This window comes from Canis lupus, chromosome 1 (assembly GCF_011100685.1).
Source record: "Canis lupus familiaris isolate Mischka breed German Shepherd chromosome 1, alternate assembly UU_Cfam_GSD_1.0, whole genome shotgun sequence".
Taxonomy (NCBI): Eukaryota; Metazoa; Chordata; class Mammalia; order Carnivora; family Canidae; genus Canis; species Canis lupus.
The window spans coordinates 86,105,311-86,116,123 of record NC_049222.1 but is presented as its reverse complement, the minus strand read 5'-3'; positions in this window follow the sequence as shown (position 1 = coordinate 86,116,123).

The window sequence follows — 10,813 nt, the reverse complement described above, 5'->3', positions numbered from 1 at the left end:
TTTGGTTAAAAACTGAGGTGCAAAATAATGAGTTTTCCATATGAATAGTTGAAGCCAGAAAAAACTGTGGATACTGATTTTTGAGGATGATCAGTTCCTGATGTAAAGAAAAACATCACAACGAACCAGGCACTTGGAAACGTGGTGCAGGTGCAAAGATGAATACATCGTCGCAGCCAGTCTCTGTACTCTGGGGGCTTTACACACACATAACTGGGTTTCCTTACAGCTGGAGGATGTTACAAGCTCACACGATCCACAGCTTGCCTAAGTGCCCGGGCCAAGGGCCAGTAACACAGGGCAACTTCGTCCCTTGCGCATGTCCCACTGCAGTGTGGCCACATAGCCCTTCTCCCTTTGGTATTTATGCCACTGGAAAATGTGATCTCAGAGACCTAGCAGGGAAGGGGGTGGAAGGGAGACTTAAGTAGCATGTTTTCAAGGGCCAAACTTAGAAGTGGTTTGCACCAGTTCCGCCCACAGTTCATTGGTCAGACCCTGGCAGGGGCTTACTGCAAGGAACCCTGGGAATACTTGCCTTCCTGAGTGCTGGGCAGGAAGGTCTGGGGTGAGGTGGGGTGTGTGTGTGGGGGAACTCAGCATTGTTTCTGCCACAGAGATTGTTTTCCTCTGAATTTTTCAAAATACATATTGACATTGAAAACAAGTGCCAATATTTCTCACTATTCTCAGTATTTCTCACTAAACATTAAGAAATGTGTTTAGAATCATCATGGTGCTTCTCAGAGAGAGCTATTTGTTTCTTTACTGAATCTTTTATGTCAAGGAAATAGCACGCATCAACATAATTTTTATCCGTGGAAAGACTGTTAATAAAATCTTGGTAACTATTCATGTAAAAACATATCTGGACCATAATCAACAGCATTGTTTTTTCTACATATTATAATAATTAAAGCAAGACTCCTTGGGTACATATTCCAGTCTTCATTATGTCCTTTATGCAGTGAGTTGAATAATGTCTTTCAAAAAAATGCACTCAAGTCCTAATCCCTCGTGCCTGTGAATATGATCTTATTTAGAAACAGGGTCTTTACAGATGTAATCAATTAAAACCAGATCGTACTGGCTTAGGATGGACTTTAAATCCAATGACGGTCATCTTTATAAGAGAAAGGAGAGGGACTGTGGATACAGAGACACATAAACACATAGGGGGCGGAAAAGCCATTTGAAGTCTGAGGCAGAGATGGGAGAGAGACAGCTATAAGCCAAGGAATGTCAAGGATTTTTGGCAACTATTAGAAGCTAGAAGAGAAGCACAGAATGGATTCTCCTTCAGAGCCTCCAGAAGGAATCAATCCTGCTGACTTCTTGACTTCAGATTCTTCAAGAACTGTGGGAGAATAACTTTCCATTGTTTTAAGGCAGAGTTTGTGGTGATTTGTTACAGTAGCCCTAATGGAATGGGTACAGTTGACTTCTAAAGAATCTGGACTTGAAGAGATAGATACCATCTTTAGGCTCCTACTGTGTACAAGGCACCACTAGACATGAGTGATACAAAGATGGGCACAAGATGCTTGCAAATGAGTGGAGGTAAAAGGCATGTACATAGATATTTAGAGTTTAACTGGAGGGGTGGACATTCTTGTCCTTCTGACTCCCCAACTCAAAAAGAACAAATATAACATCAAAAATTATGTTCTGTATTATCACTTCTTATTCTTCCTCCAATAGTCAGTTCATTTCAACAAAAACTTCGGCTCAACAGGGATCTTTCAAGATATTAAGGTATTAATGATATTATAAAATATTATGGTCCAGGAAACACCCCATTTGTTTTCCCCAAAGTCTTAAGGAAAAGATCATTGATGAATTAGTATTTGTTAAGATCTGTTTGTTTTAGAATGTTGTGAACAGGCTAAAAAGTGTACAATGGCCACTAATTCTTGGAAATCGCTTCATATCAGGAAAACAAGGGTAAGTAAAAACCAGTTCTTCATGATGCAAATTGGTGTTTGATGTGAAATAAAAAGGGTTGTTTTGGGGACACCTGGGTGGCTCAGCATTTGAGTGTCTGCCTTTGGTTCAGGGCATGATCCCAGGATCTGGGATCGAGTCCTGCATTGGGCTCCCTGCATGGAGCCTGCTTCTCCCTCTGCTGCGTCTCTGCCCCTCTCTCTGTGTCTCTCAGGAATAAATAAATAAAATCTTAAAAAAAAAAACAGGGTTATTTTGGGTTGGAGCTGCAATGTCCAACTTAGATAGCCACTAACTAGAAACCATTCATGAGGAACAGCAACTGTCAGCAAAGCCCCGTGTATGTGCTGGAAAACACAGTCAGATAAATAATACTGATCACTGTCTGGTTTTGGACCTGTCCTTTGGTTACCTATGCTAAATGTGAGACCAGATCATTGTCAGCTCATTCCAGAAGAACCACGATGATGTAATAATGGGGTCCCGACTCTGTGACTGTGTAACTCAGGGCTTTTTAAGGTTTCATTATGGACCCAGCTTTGTTAAGCAAATGACGAACTGCTGATTTCAAATGATGGGACTCTGAATCTCAGTCACTCAATTTTTGTAGTAACGGTGGAAAATGCCACATTAAATTTGTCATGTTCAAATATTTATGTACTGTGATGCATTTCCCTAAGAGAGGAAAGATGAGAGGAATTTTTTTTTTTAACAAGTTGGCCCTGGTTTGGCACATAAATCTAGTTCAATTCCATCCACAGGAGTGTGGGGAGTCGCCTACAGGTAATTTACAACAATAGGTTACACTGAAGTTGAATTGTTGGTCACCACTGAGGGGCTGTGGCCAAATCACCTGATGGCCCAGCACATAGCAAATACTCAGGTCAAAAGGCTCCAAGAAGAGAAAACTAACTCAGCTAGTAGGCTACTATCTGAAGGCAGCTGTGTCACCTATACAATAGCTCATCCCCACCTCCCTCAGGAGGTCCCCCAAGTCATTACATCTCTCATCTTAAGGAGAACTCTGTCACCTTGTATGTCAGTCAGCCTACTCCACATTTGCTCTCTATAGCAGGGGCCTCATAGATCCTTCTAAACACCTACCAGAGGTCTGCATCTCCCCTGGGCCCCCCCACTCCACCCATCGGGGGCTGTAGCTGATGACCCTCCTGCAACCAGGCAATCTGGCTTGGATAAATATCAATCTGAGGGTCTTCACTGCTAGAGTTCACTCCATGGTTATAGCCCTTTCCCTTCCACAGGAGGGAGATGAGTCGTCCTGTTTATGCAATAATTTAGTGAGAGCTCGACATTGATGTCTCCTTCACTTCTTTCCAGCTCAGATCTTCCTTAACTTGGCCAGTGTGTGGGGAGTGGGCATGGAGTGAGGGGGGTAGAGTGGAGGTGAGATGGCAAAGAGAGTGTGCTTGTATTTTTAAACATCAGCACCGAATCTGTGTTAAATGCTGTAATCAGTTCTTTGGAACTGATCCAGTTCCAGTTATTTCATTTAACTGGAACAAGAATCCTGAAAAGTCGTCTTGTAGGGCCCACTTGAGGAAACAGAGGGATTAAGTAACTTGCCTTGAACCACATTGCTAGTAAGAACTGAAGCAAAGACTGGAACCCGGGTCTATTTTCAAGGTCCTCCATTTTTTCTACCACATTGTTTTTTGAGTTACTTAAGGATGCCCAAACTTCTCATTCAAGGACACCTCTGTCTCACTTGGGGCGTGGTGCCCTTCCTCTGTTCCTGGGAAGACCCTGAGGCCCACTTCTCTGAATAATTCTGTCCCATCTGTCATGGGATCCAAAAGCCATTCTGATAATCCTTTTGCATTCCGGGGCATACGTTCACGTGGCCCTGGGTTGCATGTGCAGAGATGAAACAGACTCGGTGATAACCACATATTCATATCTTCCTTTGATATACTTACTTTTAAATAAGTGGGTGTCTACTGTTCTGAAAATGCTTTTGAACACGATTCTGATGTTGCATCAGAGACCCCTGGCAGTGGGTATGCTGGGAGCTGTGTGATAGCCCAGGCCTGGAATCTTGCTCACTTTTTCTTGACAATGAAGAGAAAGAAAGATCCTTTATTTCCACCACCTTTCCTTAACCCTTCTCCAGAGCTGGGGAAGGGTGACTACAACTTTAAATAGCTTCTCTTCAAGGCTAGTAAATTAAAAGAATATCAATGCACGAGTAGGTAGGATGGGTGGAGCACTCAGGCAGAGAAGCTGTAGAAAAGTGAGCAAGTGCCACGAATGAATTTTAAAGTGAGATTGGTAAATAGGCTTGGAGGCTTAAAGGAACAGTATTTATCGTTTGGGTTTTATTGTCGAATTTCACTGAATCCCAAAGAACCATGTATGTAAGTGGTTACTTTTTGGAAGGATTTTCCAGGTGAAACATCTGAACTAAATATTGAGAAACCAGTGGATACAACCAGAATGGGTTTGCTCCTCTGTTAGCATCCTGCAAATACTCTAACATGGCATTAGAAGCCATGGATAGAAACAAGACATACAAAAGTTCTAACGAGACCATGTACACTTTGAAATGGGGATAAATGTATAGATACAGCAAAGCTACATTTACAGTAATTCAAATAAGTGAGACACTGGACTACCCAAGTTTACCCATATATGGTAGGGGGCTAGTTTGTGGGAGAGGAGATGTATATTCCGAACAGTGTTTTCCAAATCTGCTTAACAAGACCACTTACGGGAGAGCTGTCAAAAATCCAGAATCTCTCAGATACTCTGATTCAGTGGAAATGAAATAAGATTCAAATATGTGTGTGTGTGTATGTGTGTAACTCTTCAGTTGATTTTGGTGATCCACAGGTTTGGGAATGGATTCTGCTAAAAGATTTAGGCTACGTTGTCACCCTTAGGCCTCAGTTAGGCAAATGTCATCCATTTTCAGGTCTGAATCAATGCACTGGTCAGGACTGTGAGCATTGGAAGAGATTCAAAGATGGATTTGGAGATATCCCTTCAGGAATAGCTGCCCAGGCTGCAGGTTCCAGGAGAAAGGTTGCACCAGTAATAAAATGCTGTTGTACTGAACGGACTCAGAGTAAAACTTCAACTTCTGTACTATTTTAGCCTTGGAAATAACAGCTTAGAGATGGTTGTGTTTCTCTCCACCACACAGAACACTACCCTGACAATTCAGCCCGGGCTGTGAGAGGACATGTGGACTTACGAGGTTAATACAATCATTATTTAGGAAGACACACTTGAAACTCACATTTCTTGGCTTGTGAGAGTGTTTATCACGCAAACTATTATGTCTCGAGACCCTGGTCTGGCTTTGAGAGGAGTAGGAGGGATATCAGGGAAAAGCAAACTAAGATGGCAAAGCAAGATTATTTTTACACGGACTGGAGGACGGTATTTGTGACTCACCAATTCATTTCCTCTCTCAGTCAATGGAAACAGTGCCGATGCCGCTAACAACAGGAGAAAAGGTACTACTTTTCTTGGAAATACTGTCTCAGAGAGGCAGCAGCTGAGCCAGGCAGCTTTAGTATCCCTGGCTTGTATCACGGCTAACTCCCTCTTAAAATACTCAAGTATCTTCCCAGAAAGGCCATTTAGATCCGGAGTCTTCCTTGAGTCATGGATCTATTTGAAAATTCTACCAAGAAACACAGACACCAAATTTTGCATGCAATTTCAGGGATTTATGGATCCTCGCTTTAAAGTTGTCAGCCTTGGGACACCTGGGTGACTGAGCGGTTGAGCTTCTGCCTTTGGCTCAGGGTGTGATCCTGGGGTCCTGGGATCGAGTCCTGCATCAGCCTCCCTGCAGGGACCCTCTTTCTCCCTCTGCCTGTGTCTCTGTCTCTCTCTGTCTCTCATGAATAAGTAAAATCTTAAAAAATAAAAAATAAAAAAAGTTGTCAGCCTTGCAGAGAAACCAGGGGTGGGATTTTGTTTTCACTCCACCAGATTAATTTTAGTCAATTGCAAAATGGCTGGTGGTTACACTGCACAGACCAGAATCTGGCTGCTTAGACATCTGCTGAGCCATGTCCCTGGCAGGGGTTATTCACTGTTTTAGTAATGTTAAAATACGGAGCCTATATCAAGTGTTCACAATGTGCTTGAACACTAAATGTGTTACATGTAACATCATTTTAATCCTTAAAAGCTTGCACCGGTGAAGGCATTCAGATAACTCTAGATTAAGTCAGTTTTTCAGAGTTACACAGTTTTTGAGTCACAAACTCAAGCTGACTTTAAAGCTAGTATGTAAGATCGACTCCAACACTTTTGCACCCTGAATTGAAACTGTTACTCTCCTCCTGAGATAGTGGCAAATGTTGTAAGGTGTATTAGTCTTGGGAGAAGAGGCTTCAAGCAACGATCTATACCTGGCGATGTCAAACACTAATTCTGATCACATAACCTCCAAGAAATCAAGTAAAAGAAATTTACTTTCTCAGTTCTAGAATCCGCATGGCCACTTAAGCAATTCACATCATTCATTGTTCTAGTTCATGATTTCCTGGAAAACTAGAACCATGTCTGCCTCACTTTTTGGGTCACACTCCGCATGCCCAGGCCATGGGGGAAGCTCAGTATCAAATAGAAGACCTGTTTGCCCCTCTCTGTTCTCGAATGAGGATAACATAACCTCAGAGATGCAAACCATGAGAACCCTCTTGTGTCAACTTTAATAGACCCATTTAATCTGGTTTCTATTACATATTATACATCTAGCTCATTTTAAAAAGCAGCCACTGGTCTTTAGCTCACATGCATGCTACTGAACAAGTAACTTTAGAATAAGTTTGAAATGCTGTAATTGAGTGCTATGTTCAATTCAGTTTGGCTTTCTGTGTAAGGCCTGCATATCACTGGGAAGATTTGATCATTGGTTAGCTGGGACAACTGACTAGGGGTCCTCAGAGATGCCTTTCTTAGTTCAGAAAATTCTTGGTCCCTATTAAAAATTGCTACCTTTAATCTATTTAAAAACTTCTTTCTTTTAATCAAAGACCAAAATAAACATGTTTAGCACTTGAATACTGAAGGGCGATACCTGAATATAAATACATATTTTGATGCCGATCGACTGCACTTTTTCTAACAGGAGTCATTATTTAGGAAATCTCTCATGTCTCGTTTTTGTCACCTGATATAATCTAGCCCCTAAAAACTGGTTATGCTGTTCCAGATATTCAAAACAATCTAATTTTCATGCCAACCAAACAAATAAGCTGCAGAATAGCTGAAAACGAAACTTGTTTAAGCATATGTAATTTTAGCAGACATTTAAATATAACACAAATGGTAGAGGCTAATGGGTGGGGTGGCAGATTACTTATTTGTATTTAAGTATTATAATTTTTATAGTAGAATCCATTTCACAATGACAATTTTTAGTGCACGACAACACTAGAGGCCAAATATTTTTAATCTGTGGATGATATTACTAAGCACATGGGGTGCGTCTAGGGGAGGGGTTCCTTTAAGAAACATGACCCTAGTAAGGAAGTACTTTTCTCCTAAGAGCAGATGTGGAAACACCAGGGTTAGTAAGTTTTTTTTTTTTTTTTAAGTACTATCAGTCCTTGAGTTTCTATAAGAGCAGATGTGGTGCCACACAACAGAAAATCTAAATCATACTTGTATGGTGTTCTCATTTGCGTGTTCGAACACATTTTTAGTGACAGGGAGGGGAGAGGGAAGGCATATTACGTAGCCAAGATCAACTACCACTTTTTAATTTGCCATGAATTATACGCAGGTTCAATTTGAGAAATTGACTCAAACACTAGTGTTTAAGTTGAGCTCATCTAGGTTAGTTTATATATTTTTTTCTGATTCTTGACTCTAAAGGGTGCTTAAGTAAATGCTACTTAATGAACAGATCTTCTACTCAACTAAAATTTATAATGTGTTAAGATTTCCTATTAACTTCTGAGTAAACTGATAATACCCTAATTCCTGAACAGCTGTGGTTACATTATCAATTTTTCAGATATATACAAGCTGAGGTTCTGTGGTGATCACTGCAATCAAAATCTTTAGGAAAAAATATATTCAAGGCAGATTAACTAACCAGAAAGTGACCTATAACTTGTCATCTTGCTGTTAGGTATAAAGTGAGGTATGACTTTATAACATCATTAACTATGCTAATAAAGTAGTACATTGTTGCAGAAAAAAAAAAGGAGTCCTACATTTATGTTATAGTATAACTTTCACTTCTACAATAAGAACGGAAATGTGCTCTGAGGGGAAACACAAACAGGGCTCTTTGGTTTTATATGAATTAAAAACCAGTGTTTATATATGGAAATAGCTTAAGGTATCAAATGGCATTTTTATATTTTGCTGTTCACGTATGTTTGTTTTAAAGATTGTACAAACACAAGAAACTGCTTTGTCAAATTTCAAGTCACTTTCCATACCAGCTGCTTCCCCCTCTGAAACCCTTCTACGCAGTTTAAGGCTACATACACAATGTTAACAACCAGCAACCACATCCATCATTCTCTCCAAAATTATCAGCTAATATTAATGGACAAAAATCACTCTAAGAACTTTGCAAACAATTGAGCAAAGAGGAGTTAAATTAAGTCTCTGAACACGATGTTTACAGGTGTTTACATGACGTGGAAGAGATAAAACAGCCTTTCCAAGTTTTGGCAGTTGCCTAAAATGTACAAGTGTCTTTGGAGTGAAGGGGATAGGGCAGGATGTGCAAGGCTTTGCAATATTGGTAAGTTAGTTTTTGAACTCTGAATGTGTTTCTGCCTCCAAAAAATACAATTTTAACACTGTATTTTTACAATGCTTAACATGTTACCATTATATTATTTAGTAGACATTTACCCTTTCATAGTTACTTGCTAAGAATTTCAATGGTCTTTCCAGGTTCTGGAAATCATTACTCTAGGACATTAAAATTAGTAATAGCTCAAGAAAATGAGAAGACAAGTCACAGACTAGGAGAAAACATTTGCAAAAGACATGTCTGATCAAGGACTATTGTCAAAATACGGAAAGAACTCTTAAAACTTAACAGTAAAACCTGATTAGAAATTGGCCAAAGACCTCAAGGAAGATATATACATGGCAAAGAAGCATACAGAAATAATCTCCACATCATGTCATCAGGGAAATACAAATGAAAAATGAGATACTACTGCACGACTCTTTGAATGGCTAAAATTCAGAACGCTGACCAACACCAAATGTTGGTGAGCACGTGGAGCAACAGGTTCATACATTGCTGATAGGAATGCAAAATGGTACATCCACTTGGAAGTTTGGTGGTTTCTGACAAGACTAAACATATTCTTATCACACTATCTACTGTTCGTACTTGGTATTTACTGAGAAGAGCTGAAGCTTTTATGTTCACACAAAACTTACACACCAGTTTAAAGTAGCTTTATTCATAATTGCCAATGCTTGGAAGCAACTAAGAAGATATCCTTTAGTAAGTGGATGGATAAACTGTGGCACTTCCAGGCAACAGATTATTATTCAGCACTAAAAAGAAATGAGTTATCAAACCATGAACGGCAGGGAGGGAACTCACGCGTGTATTCCTAAGTGAAAGAAGCCATTCTGAAAGGTTACATACTGCATGATTCCAACCATATGACATTCTGGAAAAGGCAAAATTACAGACAGTAAAAAGATCAGTAGTTGAAGGGGTTAGGGTGAGGCTGAGGAACAGACAGATTTTTAGAGCAGTGGAAACACTCTGTATGCTACAGTGATGGATACGGATCACCATACATTTGTCCAAGCTCATAAAGTGTATACCAGGGATGAGCTGTAAACTAGGACCTAGTGCTTATCATGTGTCAATGTAGGTTCAACTGTTTTAACAAATATACCACTCAGGTGGCAGATGTTAACAGAGGAGGCTATGCACAGGTTGGGGACAGGGGAAGCCTCTGTACTTTCAATTTTGCTGTGAACCTGAAGCTGCTCTAAAAGGTTAGTCTTTAAAAAGTTAATAGGGCATACTTAGTATGTGCCAGCCACTGTCCCCATCCTCACTCACAAATCCTGATTCTGGGATTCACTATCTTCCTAACCATTACGCCATACTACTCATAAAATAAGTTCTTTCCTTCAAAAATTCATGCTGTGGAAGTCCACTGCAGATCAAACCCAAGGCTCTACTTTTACAGGTAAGGCCCACAGACTAGATCAGATCAAAGGACCAGCCCAAGGTCATACAGTTAAATCTTATGATGGTCTGCCTTAGTAAAAACATTTTTGGACTGGGGTGTGTGCAGAGGTGGGACTATATAAAGAGAAACGTGGTATATTGGTATATACTTCAAATGTTCAAAATCTCAGCGTACACTCCAAAGGTAAAGCCCACTTAGTCTTGCCTGAAGAATATTCAGGTTTGAATCAAGTCTAGAACTGTATCTTCCTAGCTGCCTTATACTTTCTCCTCAATCAGCTGATGCTCCTGACAGATTTAAATCCTCAACTCCAAATCTGTTCCAAATATTGCTTAAAAAATTATGGAAGCCCTTATTACTACTGTATCATGCTGCACAAAGTTACAGACCAACAAAGGGCCCATCATCTTGCCATCGAAGTCTTCTTTATCCCCCAGATACCACTTTGATTCAAAACTGTAAGACTTAAAATTAATCCATCAAGCAAATGTTGACAAGACGTAGCACTGAGAGGGAAATGACTGTTAAATTTTGGAAAAAAAAAGAATTGTTGGCCTTAATACCATAATTTTCACCTCAACTGTGTTTCTTCAATACCTTTATATTTCAGGAGATTTGTTATCTCATAGATTTCCCCCAGTTGGAGCAAAGGTAACAGCACCCAAAGAACTGTAACAGATAATAGTGAACCA